Genomic DNA, 12184 nt, shown 5'->3' with positions numbered 1-12184 from the left:
GGTACTAGACAAATCATTGTTGCCTCTCCTGTTGGCTTGTTTTCCTGTAATTTCCTTGTATAGTGTGCTCATACTTTGCCTCACTGGGGTAGCTGCCTCCAGAGTGCTACATGCTTTACTTGAGTCACAGGTGATGGCTAGACTAGCTCTAAAATCTGTTGTATTCTTTTCTCTTTGCACCTAGGGTTGTCCATGAGGCAGGTGGCAGCACCCACCTTCAGGGGAATAGAGGTGGAGAACTGCAGGTTTTCCTTTTGTAGAGAGCCATGTTTGGAGATGCTGGATTAGAGGTTACCCAGAGAGGAATAAGAGAAAGGACAAGGAAGAGATGAGGGAAGAGAAAACAGGAGCCATCCAGGAGGATGGAAGAGGATAGGCAGACGAGGGACCAAGTGAAGAGGAGAATAGAATGAGTAGTATAGCTCTCCAATGCCAAGACATAAAAATTACTGGATTCCCTTCTAAGGGAAGGTTAGGACCCTAGTGTCCCAGCTCTCTTGTGACCAGCTCCCTTGTGCCCATTTCTACAAATGCTCTGATGTTGCAGCCAGTTTACTTTGAGCCTTTGGGGGGAGTTCGAGAAGGGATGGGGCAAGGGCTGTGAGATTTTTTGAGATGGAGACTAAGCAGAAAGACTTCCAAATGCCTGAAAGCCATCAGTGCCTGAAATCCATCAGCACACAGTTTGAGCATTAAATTTCTTAGAAGTATGCAAAGCGCGTCCTGGGACTTTCCTTGTTAGAGAGCTGTTCTGGGGAAAGGGAGAGGAGCTGTTATCAAGCAGCCCTGTCTCTGCCTGGTGCTGTCTGATTCCCTTAGCACTGACTGGATTTGTTCTGAAACTCCACCCAGCACCTGCTATCAGCAGCTTCCTCCATTGGGAGGTGGGTGGGTGCTGGTGTTTCTAGCTCAGTCAAGGTCATGCCTTAATCCCCACAGAGGTCAGCAGATTTTTCAGAGGATGAATATGTCCTTATGGAGAGAAGGTTTTATTATATTAACTTGACAGACTGCTCAGTGAAGGGAAAAATGCAGCTGACAGTGTTTACTGTAAATACAGCGTTGTATTTTCATTTCTTAACTGAGTGTCAGGAAATTGGGCACACAGTTCTGTGCTTTGTGATTGCTTCTAAAGACTAGAAGTCTGGAGGAGAAAGGGTATGTGGTACATTGCTAGTCATGGGTTCGTGTTTCCCTTCTTCCAGCAGTCATAATGTTCTAAGGCAACTTCATTCACTTTGTCCCCTGAGACTATATTAGGAATGCAGAGTATAATTGAGAAAAAGCATGTGGCTTACTAAATTTTAGCAAATTGTTGTTAATAATCTTGAGTTGGTATAGTCCCAAAGACTATGCCTGGTAGAAGGTTTCTGTCTTTTAGCATAGGCATATACTAGCGTTTTGATTTTAGAAATCAGGTCTCTGGAAGGTCCCCAGACATGCCCAAGGCACTGGGTGAACAAGCCCACATTGTTCCCCACCACCATCACCACCACTCTGATGGGTGCTTTCTGTTTGGAGGAAAAACAATATTCACCAAGTTTAGCTGGTCTGGTAGGAACTGGAGATCTCCATTGGCTCAGGTATGAGGATAGCTTTGTTATGGAGCCCAGTCTGGAAGCCTTGTTGCAGGGGTGGGGATGGGTGAACATTCGCCATAACTAGTGCAACTTATGAAGGAATTTGTCCTTGACCTGCTGCAGGCTATTGATCTGGAGGGACTGGAAAGGGCAGCCTATAGCACAAATGATGCCAGAAGCCCCTTACCATCCCCTTCAAGACTCGAGGTCCAAAGCAGCATGCTTGGTGGCATAGTTCCTGAGTTTATTCATCCAAGTACCTGTTTTCCAAGGTGACTGTAAGTTAAACAGGAACCATATTTCAGCAGGTCTCATCTTTAAACCAGGGATGAAACTTCTTCTGCAGCACTGTTTCCATGGTCCAGTGGTTCTCAAGCTTCCTAATGCTGCAGCCCTCTAATACACTTATGCTGTAATGACCTCCAACCATAACTGAAGTTTTGCTACTATTGTAAATCATAATGATTTTTTATTTTTGAGACATAATGAAACAGTTTTGGAGATAGAAGTTTGCCAAATGGACCATGAGCCGCAGGTTAAGAATTACTGCCATATTTGTGCCTTTTTTGGAATCTGTCTTCCCTCTGTAGTCTCAGGTGGCATTTCATTCTTCCTCTAACCCTTGAAATAGGGTCTCCCTTCAGTCTGTCTCAACCTGGATCCCAGATACTTTGTTAAGTGCCTTTTCTTTTTTCCAGAGTTTTATGGGGGCTTATAATTTTTACAATAATAACCTCATCTGTTCTTTGTTTGTGTGCATGTACTACTAGTACTTGAACCCAACCTAGGCCCTAAGATAGATCCTTAGTCCTCTTTTTGATTTTTGACACAGAATGTCACTGAAGTTGCCTAGGCTGGCTCTAGACTCACTTTGTAGATCAGGCCCACAAGTTTACTAGTTTTAAGTTTAGTGACTTAGTAAATTCAGAGTTTGTGCATCCATCACAACACAATTTCAGGTCATTTTCATTCCGCTCCCCAAAATGATGCTTTATACATGTAAAGCACCCAATTTTTCTCCTGCCTTAGCACCAGACGGCTGAGAGTCTGCTCTTCAACTCTGAGCCTGCTATGGACATTTCCTGTAAGTAGAATCATATAACATTGACTTTTTGTGTCCAGCTTTTATGTAGCACTGCACAGTCAAGGTTCATGCATATTGCAGAAGGCCTGGCAGTTCATTTCCGCCTGGTCCTGAGTATGTATCTCTGGTGTGGATAGACCACCACTTGGGTGGTCTCCTTCATCAGCTGATGAACATTTTCTTTGCTTCACTGAACTCTGAATTATCTGCTCCTGTTAGTAGTTTTCCAGGCCCCATGGGTACACACGCCTGGGAGATGGCCCAGGCTCTCTGAGAGTGAGTAAGCTCTGTAGCTTGTGGGAGTCAGGTCATGAAAGTCTTTTGAATATAAACTTTATCCCTTGTGATCAGGGATGGCTTTCTTCTTTATATATGTATTCTAGGATGGTTGGTAAAATTTAATAAACCAAATATTTAAAAAATGTGTTTCATGTTGCCTCTCTCTGACCTCAGGAAGTAGCTCTCAATTTTTGTCATATGGAGAAAAATCTGTAACATCATTAATCTGACAACTGGCTGGATAGATAAAGCCTTCTGCATATTCTCTGAGTTGTTTCTTGGGAGATAAAACACATTGTACGAATATCCTGCCTCTTTTGCCCTCCTGATGCTGTAGAAAGCGGCGTAGACAGAAAGACCTAACTTCAACAGCAGCAGCAGTTTTGCTGTAGTGTAGTAGAGGCCTGTGCTCTGAAGCTAACCTTCGTTTTGTATAGTTCTCTTTGATAGAAGAAGTAGAGAAGCCAATAGGTAGTTAGGCACATGTTAGACCTGGTCACGTGCCCTGTGCTTTATCTGTTTTCTCCAGTAGGCTGCTGTCTGCTGTCCTTGTACACAAGCTCCTCTCAGCTGCCTGAACACCTCATTATTTTGTCTCAACCCTGAGCTCAGTGTCTGAATAATGAACAGCAGCTCTCCCAAGACATTTCATGAACCAGTCAGGACACCTTCAATGGGACATTGCAATTGCTTCTTCCAGCCTTAGATAGTGAATGCCCTTGTCACTGCCCTTGTATTGGGCCTTTTCTCATAGCAGGGCTCAGTTAAATGAGCAGAGAAGCTGGAATTGATTGATCTCAAGCATTACTGTAGGGAATTGGAGTATTGACTATACTCAGGGTTTAAATATGGGCAGCTGGTTGGAGTTGGATTAGTGCTGGCATACAGGAAAGCTGCAAATGGCATATAAAAGGCTTGTTGTATGTATAGCTACTAGCATGTTTTAATCGCAGTGAGCCTTGGGGTGCACGAACCTTTGATACATAGATAAATCATAACAACTAAGGGTGGACTTGAGGTAGTCTGCAGGAAAGAATCTATGTAGGGAACAACTGTACTTAGCATTTGTTTTCCTTGAGGAATGTTTTGGGTGTGGGAGTGGCTCAATATGGCAACCAGGCTTTTGAGTTTGATCCTTTCAAGCTTGGGTTAGAGTGAACTACTAGTATACATACCACTGTTCTCCAAGCTTCCATAGGAAGTCCAGTACAGGCCTGTGTACTCCAGCAAGGTGAATGAAAAAAAAAGACAAATGTTTTAAAAATATTTTTTCAAGACAGGGTTTCTCTGAGTCACAGCCCTGACTGTCCTGGAATTCTTTGTAGACCAGGCTGGCTTTGATCTCACAGAGATCTGTCTGCCTCTGCCTCCTGCCTGCTGGGATTAAAGGTGTATGCCCCCATGTCTGGCAAAAGACAGAAATTTTAAAGAAGAAAAATTTAAAATCACTGCTCCATTTTTCCTCAACCATGTTAGAAAAACATATTTTCTAGTTCAAGAAGGCTACCTGGTTCTTTGTAACAGCATCACGAAGTCATAAGTAAGAAATCACCCACTAAAATACAGTTTCTAGCTACACTGGTGATATATACTTGTTATCCCATCACTCTGGAGGTAGAATAAGGACCATCATGAATTCAAGGCCAGCCTGGGTGACATAGTGATTCCAAGTCTCTGTGGGTTACAAAGTGAGACCCTGTCTCAACACACACAGAGAGAGGCAGACAGACAGACAGACAGACAGACAAACACACACACACACACACACACACACACACACACACACACACACACACGACTCACCTTATAGCTTATGATCTGCTAAGACTTCACTTTTAGTCTAATGAGAAGAAATCAGAAACCAAATGAAAACCAGATGCATGAAAAGAGTCTCATCTTTTTCCTGACTGAAATTTCACCAGGAGCCTTTTGGTGTAGAGATACGCATCACAGATCAATCTTGAGTTACACTGAGTATTAATTATTTCTGTCATTTACTAATTAGTGTCTAAGAGAGCAACAGCTGATGTGTGTGTCCTGTAAGCACATCTGAATGGGTGATGCAGTGGCTTGAAGGGATGGGAACAGTTTCCCATGTGTTCCTTTCATGGGTTTGGGTGGAGTGCATGCTAGGAATTGGTCATTTTCTTGTCATTCACATTTCCTAACCAGATGTGGAATCTAACCAGAAAGAAAATCTTGTTTGTTCATCTGGCTTGTCTGAGGGGCACAGAGCTTATTCCCCCATTCCCAAGAGACCACTGGAATTGTGTCCCTTCTGCTTGATCATTCATCCCCAACACAAATGTGTGTCCTGCCATGATAAGTTAGTGTACATTTCCCAGAAAGTATAAAATATGTTTTGTTTTGTTGTTTTGTCTTAGAGACAGAGTCTCACTAAACAAGGTGGCTTCAAACTTACTATGTAGTTCAGGCTGCCATTGAACTCTCTATCCTACTGCCTCAGCCTGTGCTAGGATTACAGACCTTCTGTACCACCACATTCTACTTGAGTTTTATGCAAATGTAATCCTATAGCAGATCTTCTTTTCTTGCTGGCTCCTTTCACTCAGTTATTACTTAGACACTTGCCCTTGTTTAATGTGTGATAGTACATTGTCAGGTGGGCAAGCTGGATGTTGGTAATGTCCTTTTTTAAACATTAGATTTTTTAAAGATTTATGTTCATTATTTTAAATTAAACAAATTGTGTGGGTATATGTTTCTGTCTGTCTGTCTGTCTGTCTGTCTGTCTGTCTGTGGGTATGTGAATATGAGTGCAGGTGCCCAAGAGGCTGGAGGCATTCTATCCCCTGGATCTGGAGTTAGAGGAGTTTGTGAGCTGCCTGATGTTGGTGAACTAGGGCCCCCTGGAGGATCAGAAAGTGCTATTAACCACTGGGCTATCTCTTCAGCCCCTAGAAGTTAATTTTAAAGAGACAGTTGAAAGGAAATCTAAGAGGATGATCAAAGAAAACTCCCTAGGTTTATACAGATTATTCCTTTCTTGTTGAGGCAAACATGATGCTTCTTTTTCTTTCTTTCTTTCTTTTTTTTTAATTTTAGATGCTAAAGATTAAACCTACAGCCCTATGCAGGTTAGGCAAGTAATGTGTCACTGAGTTATGATCCCAGCTATTTATCACTCTAGTTGGTGACATGAACCTGGGACAGTGGCACCTAAATGTAATAGCCAACTTTATTCAGAGCAGCAGATAATTTGTACTCTGAGGGTTAAGAACAGAGTCACCTGAGTAAAGGATACAATCACAAGGACAAGCTGCATGTGGCAAAACATATGACTAACAACAGCTGAAGTAACCTCACTCCTATCCACTACACCTGGGAGGGGCACAAAAACACATTCCAAGAACAATTCCATGTTTTTGAAGAAACAGAAGTCACAGGATTCTTGTCTTGTTTTTTTGGACCTTTCTCACAAGCACTCAGAATTCCCCTCACATGACTCCATTGTTGAACCTAGTTTCAACACTCAGCCTTGTTTTTCCCAGCCTCTCTTTTATTTTCTTTGACTCCTGCATTCATTTGAAATGTCATGGAACACTGACTGCAACTTTGACTTCATTTTCCAAGGTCACATAAGATTTCTATTCTCTCTGGTTGGAGACAAGGTCTTCTGCAGTTTAGCACCCACAGGACAAGAGAATTTTGGAGCCATTAAATGGTGCAAAGTTAGGATATATATCTCAGTGGTAGAGTGCTTGTCTATTATAACAAAAGTCCTGGGTTCCATCCCAACACTACCAAAGGGAAAAAGATACTTTAAAAGAGAGGTGTAACTTAGAGAATACAGGGCTGCACACTTCTTTTCAATAGACATCCTTTCTTCCATTAAGGTATTAACCAGACCAGACCCTGTTTAGCTTCTTAGATTGGGTTCTGTCAGAGTGGTGGCCTAGACAATAATGAATCATTTGTAAGGAAGGCCCTTTTTTATATTACTGTTTTTTAAAAGTTGAAAGAATATTTTTATATATGCTAAGAGCAAGGCACTTCATTGTAAGATCATTAAACTAAAAAAATAGAGTGGATTCTTTTTTTTTTTGGGGGGGTGGTGGTGGTTTTGAGACAGGGTTTCTTCTCTGTGGAGCCCTGGCTGTCCTGGAAGTCACTTTGTAGACCAAGCTGGCCTCGAACTCAGAAATCCGCCTGCCTCTGCCTCCCAAGTGCTGGGACTAAAGGCGTGCGCCACCACGCGCGGCTTTAGAGTGGATTTTTGTTTCAAATTCCTATGAAGGTATGACAGAAAATACAACTTTTACCTCAAAATTCAGATCCCTTGCTGCTGCTTTCACTGTTGCTAAGTGAAAATAGACTTAGGACTGGAGAATTGGATCAGCACTTAAGAGCATTTAGCTGCTCTTGCAGAGGTTCCAGGTTTGATTCCTGGTACCCGCATGGTGACTCACAATTATCCTCAGCTACAGTTACAGGGTGACTCTTCTGACCTCCTTGTGCACCAGGCATGACTATGGTATTCATACATGTATGGTATTCATACATACATGTAGGCAAAACACTCAGTACACATAAAATAAATCTAAAAAAATAAACAATAAACAATCCAGGAGTTTAGAGTTCTATGAAATCTTCAATATGTTGTTGTAAGGAGCTTATGGTAGAACAGTTGCTTGCAGTTGCGTGTAAAAAACTACATGTACTACGGGAAGGAGAAGGAAGAATTGAGATAGTATTCTAAAATTGCCAAATGTTGGTTTTAAGGTTGTTGAACATGGGTGCTGTCCTTGCCCTTTAGCACTCTTCTGTAGCCAATATTTAATTTTAAGAAACAGATAAATGTACCAACTTGATTTGCAAAACAATTTTCTCCTGGAGTGAAAAACTAAAAGCTGCCTATTCCTCCCTTCTTCCCCCCCATCCTACTCCTTCACATAGTCTTGTTCCTTCATGGCGGGGTCTTGTCATATAACTCAGGCTGTTCTGGAACTCAATGTGCAGCCTGGGTTAGTTTTTAACTTAGAATTTTTCTGCTTCAAGCCTCCTGAGCCCTAGAGGATTACAGGTATGTGCTTCCATTCTGGACTTATATTTATTTTTTCCCCCTCTCCTTTAAAAAAAATTTTTTTTTTCTGTGCGTCATTAAGATGGCTCAGCTGTAAAAGGCACTCGCTTGCTGCCCAGTCTGACAAATTGAGTTCAGTCCCCTGGACCCACATGATGGACAGAGCTGACTTCCTGAATTTTGTCTTCTGATATTCACATCTATGCTATGGCATGCATGTATGTTCCCTCCTTAAATAAATATAATTTTATTTTTAAATAAATTTTAAATAATTAAAAATAAATTGTATCCTCCATGACAATGACAAATAATAAGTATGGATTTTCATAATGTATAAAATGTATGTTATTATATATCTCCTTCCTTTGTTGTGGCATTGTTGCACAGAACGAGAGAGTGTGCATGCTAGACCCATAAGTTACACCCTAATCTATTTCCTTTGCTATGGTTTATTTACCTTGTCCATTTGGGTCATGTTATGATTTGCTGCTGCTGTGGTTTGTTTGCTTTTTTTTTTTAAAGTCAGAGTTTTACTATATAGCTTAGGCTGGCCTGTAACTCAAGGTCTTCCTGCCTCAGCTTCTTGAGTACTGAATTATAAGTACTTGAGTACTGGAATTATAAACATTAACTGCCATGCCTGGCTCTACTGTACTTTGATGTTCAAGCGTCACATTGTAATTTGACAATTTATATAGTAAACATAGTTAATTAATGACTTTTTCAATTATGACTTGTTTCTTTTTTTCGTTTTTATTACATTTATTGTGTGTATGTGTTTGTGAGAGAGAGAGAGAGAAACAGAGGCAGGGAGCGAGGGAGGGGAACAAAAATGAACACACATCTTTAAGGAGCTGGTTCTGCCCTTTCACTTTGTGGGTACTGAGGCTTGTACTCAGGTTGTCAGGCTTGGAGGCAAATGCCATAACCTGCTGAACCATCTCACGAGCCCACATTTTAATCTCTAAAATATGATAAATTGCCGGGCAGTGGTGGTGCAAGCCTTTAATACCAGCACTTGGGAGGCAGAGACAGGCGGATTCCAGGCCAGCCTGGTCTACAGAGTGAATTCCAGAACAGCCAGGGCTACACAGAGAAACCCTGTCATGAAAAGCCAAAAAAAATTCATAAGTTTACAGATTGTATAATTTTTCTTTAGCTTATTGTCCTGCTTTGTGATTAATGTGAATTAATTATTTTTCCTGTGCTGGGGAAGGAACTTAGGACCTTTGTACATGGCAGACTAGAAGCTATGGTCCATTAAGCCACACATAAAGCCCATATGTGTGTTTATTTGAAGGGATTCCTGAAAACTCATGGGATTCATGGACTTTCTTTAAAATGCAGTTGCATTTTCTCTGCGTCACCCTCAGCAGTCTCAGTTCTGCCTATTGTCCTGGCCTTGAGGTAGTTTCTGCTGCAGAGAACACAGTGGGCCATTTCTAAGGCTAAGTCTAAAACATGGTACCCTGCCACACACTCCAAGAAGCCCTGAACCTTCTCTTCCTTGTTCTTGAGTCTGTAGCCACCAGTACCTTTGAGAATGAGTAAATGTCTGTAACTTTCAAAAGGATTCCCACTCTTCCTCTACCAAAAGGAAAGGTTGAGAGCCAGGGAGGTTTTAAGTAGTAATTAGTTACTTGGTTTCCACAAGAAAGCTAGCAAGCAGGGCTTAAGAATGCTCTGTTGCATTCCATAAAGGGGGTGAGGCAGGAGTGGGATGCTCTGGACTGTTTCCAGCTCTGACTACCCTTTCTTTCTTGCTGTTTCCAGATCTGCCTGCCCAGTAGGCAGGGTGACCTATCCTAGAAGGGGAAAGAGCAGGAAAAAAGAAGAAACTGTAATTTGCTTTTAAAACCCTCCGGGGTCTCTTCTATATCCTTTCCTAAAAAGGCTCCACCCATCAGGGAAGTAGGTTGTAGCTGCTAGCCCTGGACAGGAGCACACCATTGCTGGCCCTCTGGGGCTGGGTTTTCCATGGCTGAGGCAAACATAATACAGAGTTGAGTTCTAAGTCCCCACCGATTTCCACTATTGTTACTATATTACTATTGTATGTGTATGTAGCAGTCAACCAACACATTGTTTGCCATGAGTAGAATCCCATGATTTAATTTACTTTCCTTATTGCTCTTATTTTCTTGTTTTTTTTTAAAGGACATTTTAATGAAACTTTTATTTATGTGTATGTGTCTGTGCATGTGAGTATGAATACTTGGAGACTATGTATTGGATCCCTTGGAGCTGGAGTTATAGGCAGTTGTACCAAGGATATATGGGTGCTTCTAGCCAAATGCAGATTCTCTTCGAGAATATACGCTTAACTGATAAATTCTCTGTAGCCTTCTAATTTTTTTTTTTTTTGAGATGGCATCTTGCTTTGCAGTTCAGGTTGATCCCGAACTTTTGAACTTGTTGCTCTTGCAGGTAATCTGTGTTGGTTCCCAGCATCCACATCGCAGCTTACAACCACTCCAGACTTCAGTCCCAGGAGATCCAACAGCCTCTTTTAACAAACAGCCTCTTTTGATGTCCTGGACAGGACATGGACATGATGCACATACATACATACATATATACATACATACATACATACATAAATGCAAAACTTTCATAGATATAAATACAAAAGAAAAGAGATAGGTCCTTTTGAATTAATGGAAAAATGTTACTCCTGACAAACTTTCTTCTATATCTTAAAGAATGAACAAAGCTATGTAACTTACTACCCAGATTCAGGACTCATGCAGAAAGCTCAGGGTTCCATCCACAGCATTGATTCCTCTACCCACCCACCCAAACCAAACCAAACCAAACCAAAAAAAAAAACCAAAAACAAACAAAACAAAACAAAACAAATATAAAGAAGAAGAAAAGAAAGAGAACATCTGTATTAATGTTCTAGAAGGGTCTAGAGCCCTTTACAGATGATCTTTAGCTTCATTTCCCCAATGATGTAACTATCTTGAATTTTCATATGGCTAGCTCAAAAAACAGTTTGAATTTATGTATCTCTTGTAGATGTTTATGTTACTGAAGTTATATTAGATATTTTTTGAGAAACTCGTTGTATGTGTCTTAAGTATTTAAGTGCTAAATATGTTTCAGGATATACAAATCTTGTGGGGCTGTGGATGTAGCTCAGTGGTAGAGTGTTTGCCTGGTTCAATTCCCAACACAGCTCAAACAAAACACACACACACACACACACACAGAGAGAGAGAGAGAGAGAGAGAGAGAGAGAGAGAGAGAGAGAGAGAGAGAGAGAGAGAAAAAGGTATTAATTTAAAATCTTAGAATTACTGCAAAGAAAGGGGTGATACTTATGTTCTGTGCAACTTTTCTTGATTGCTTTCATTTTTCATTAGTCCCCCCCCCCCCCCATTTTCTAACCTATTGGGTGACTGATAACAAATGAAGCCACACATACTACTAGAACTTTGACATAGTCATTGTTTGTTTGTTTCTATGTGTGTATACAGTACGTTGTATGCTTGGTGACCGTATAGGTCAGAAGAAGGTGTCAGATTCCCCGAACTGGAGTTACAAATGTTTTTGAAGAACCATATAAGGTTCTGGGAACCAAATCCAGGTCCTCTGCAAAATCGACAAGCACCTAGGTCCTGACACAGTTATAATTCAAGGTTTTTAAAAAGGGATTTGTTTGTTGGTTTGTTTTGAGACAGGATCTCTATGTAGCTCAGACTGGTCTGTAACTCATTATGTAGTCCAGGCTAACCTCAAACTCACCATCCTCCTGTCTTTGCCAGGATTATAGTGATGTGCTACCATGTCTACTATTTCTCTAATCTTGAAAAGGGAACTAGATTTGTTTTATAAACTAGTTGTGAAGTAAGTTGGTAGCCTGTTTCTGTGAAAGGTTCTACAAGGATCCATTATCTCCTTTAAACTTGGCAATAGGATTGGGGGTGTGGCTCAGTGTTTGAGAGTTTGCTTGCTTAACAAGCAAAAAAGTTCCAAGATTCCACCCCCAGTACCACAGCAAAAGAAGTGTGTAGGGTATGGGAGTTGAGGAAGGCTGGTGGGGTAGCTAGGTTAGATCATCAGCACCAAATGAACCTGGTGCATTACTGTAATCCTAACACATTGAAGGTACCAGGCAAGAGGCTTAAAAGTTAAAGGTTATCCTTAGATTATTAGTTTAAAGCTAGTCTGGGCTACATGAGACTCTGTCTC

The 12184-nt window shown here is 41.2% G+C and overlaps 1 protein-coding gene across 3 annotated transcripts in view; it reads left to right on the top strand.

Moving 5' to 3' along the window:
* Positions 1–12184, top strand: part of Shroom2 (shroom family member 2) — a 161280-nt gene that overhangs the window by 28883 nt on the left and 120213 nt on the right. The gene's annotated exons all lie outside the window — the stretch shown is intronic.

The sequence above is a fragment of the Mus musculus genome, chromosome X (assembly GCF_000001635.26).
Source record: "Mus musculus strain C57BL/6J chromosome X, GRCm38.p6 C57BL/6J".
NCBI lineage: Eukaryota > Metazoa > Chordata > Mammalia > Rodentia > Muridae > Mus > Mus musculus.
The sequence above is the reverse complement of the archived record's forward strand: the minus strand, read 5'-3'. Positions and strand labels throughout refer to the sequence as shown.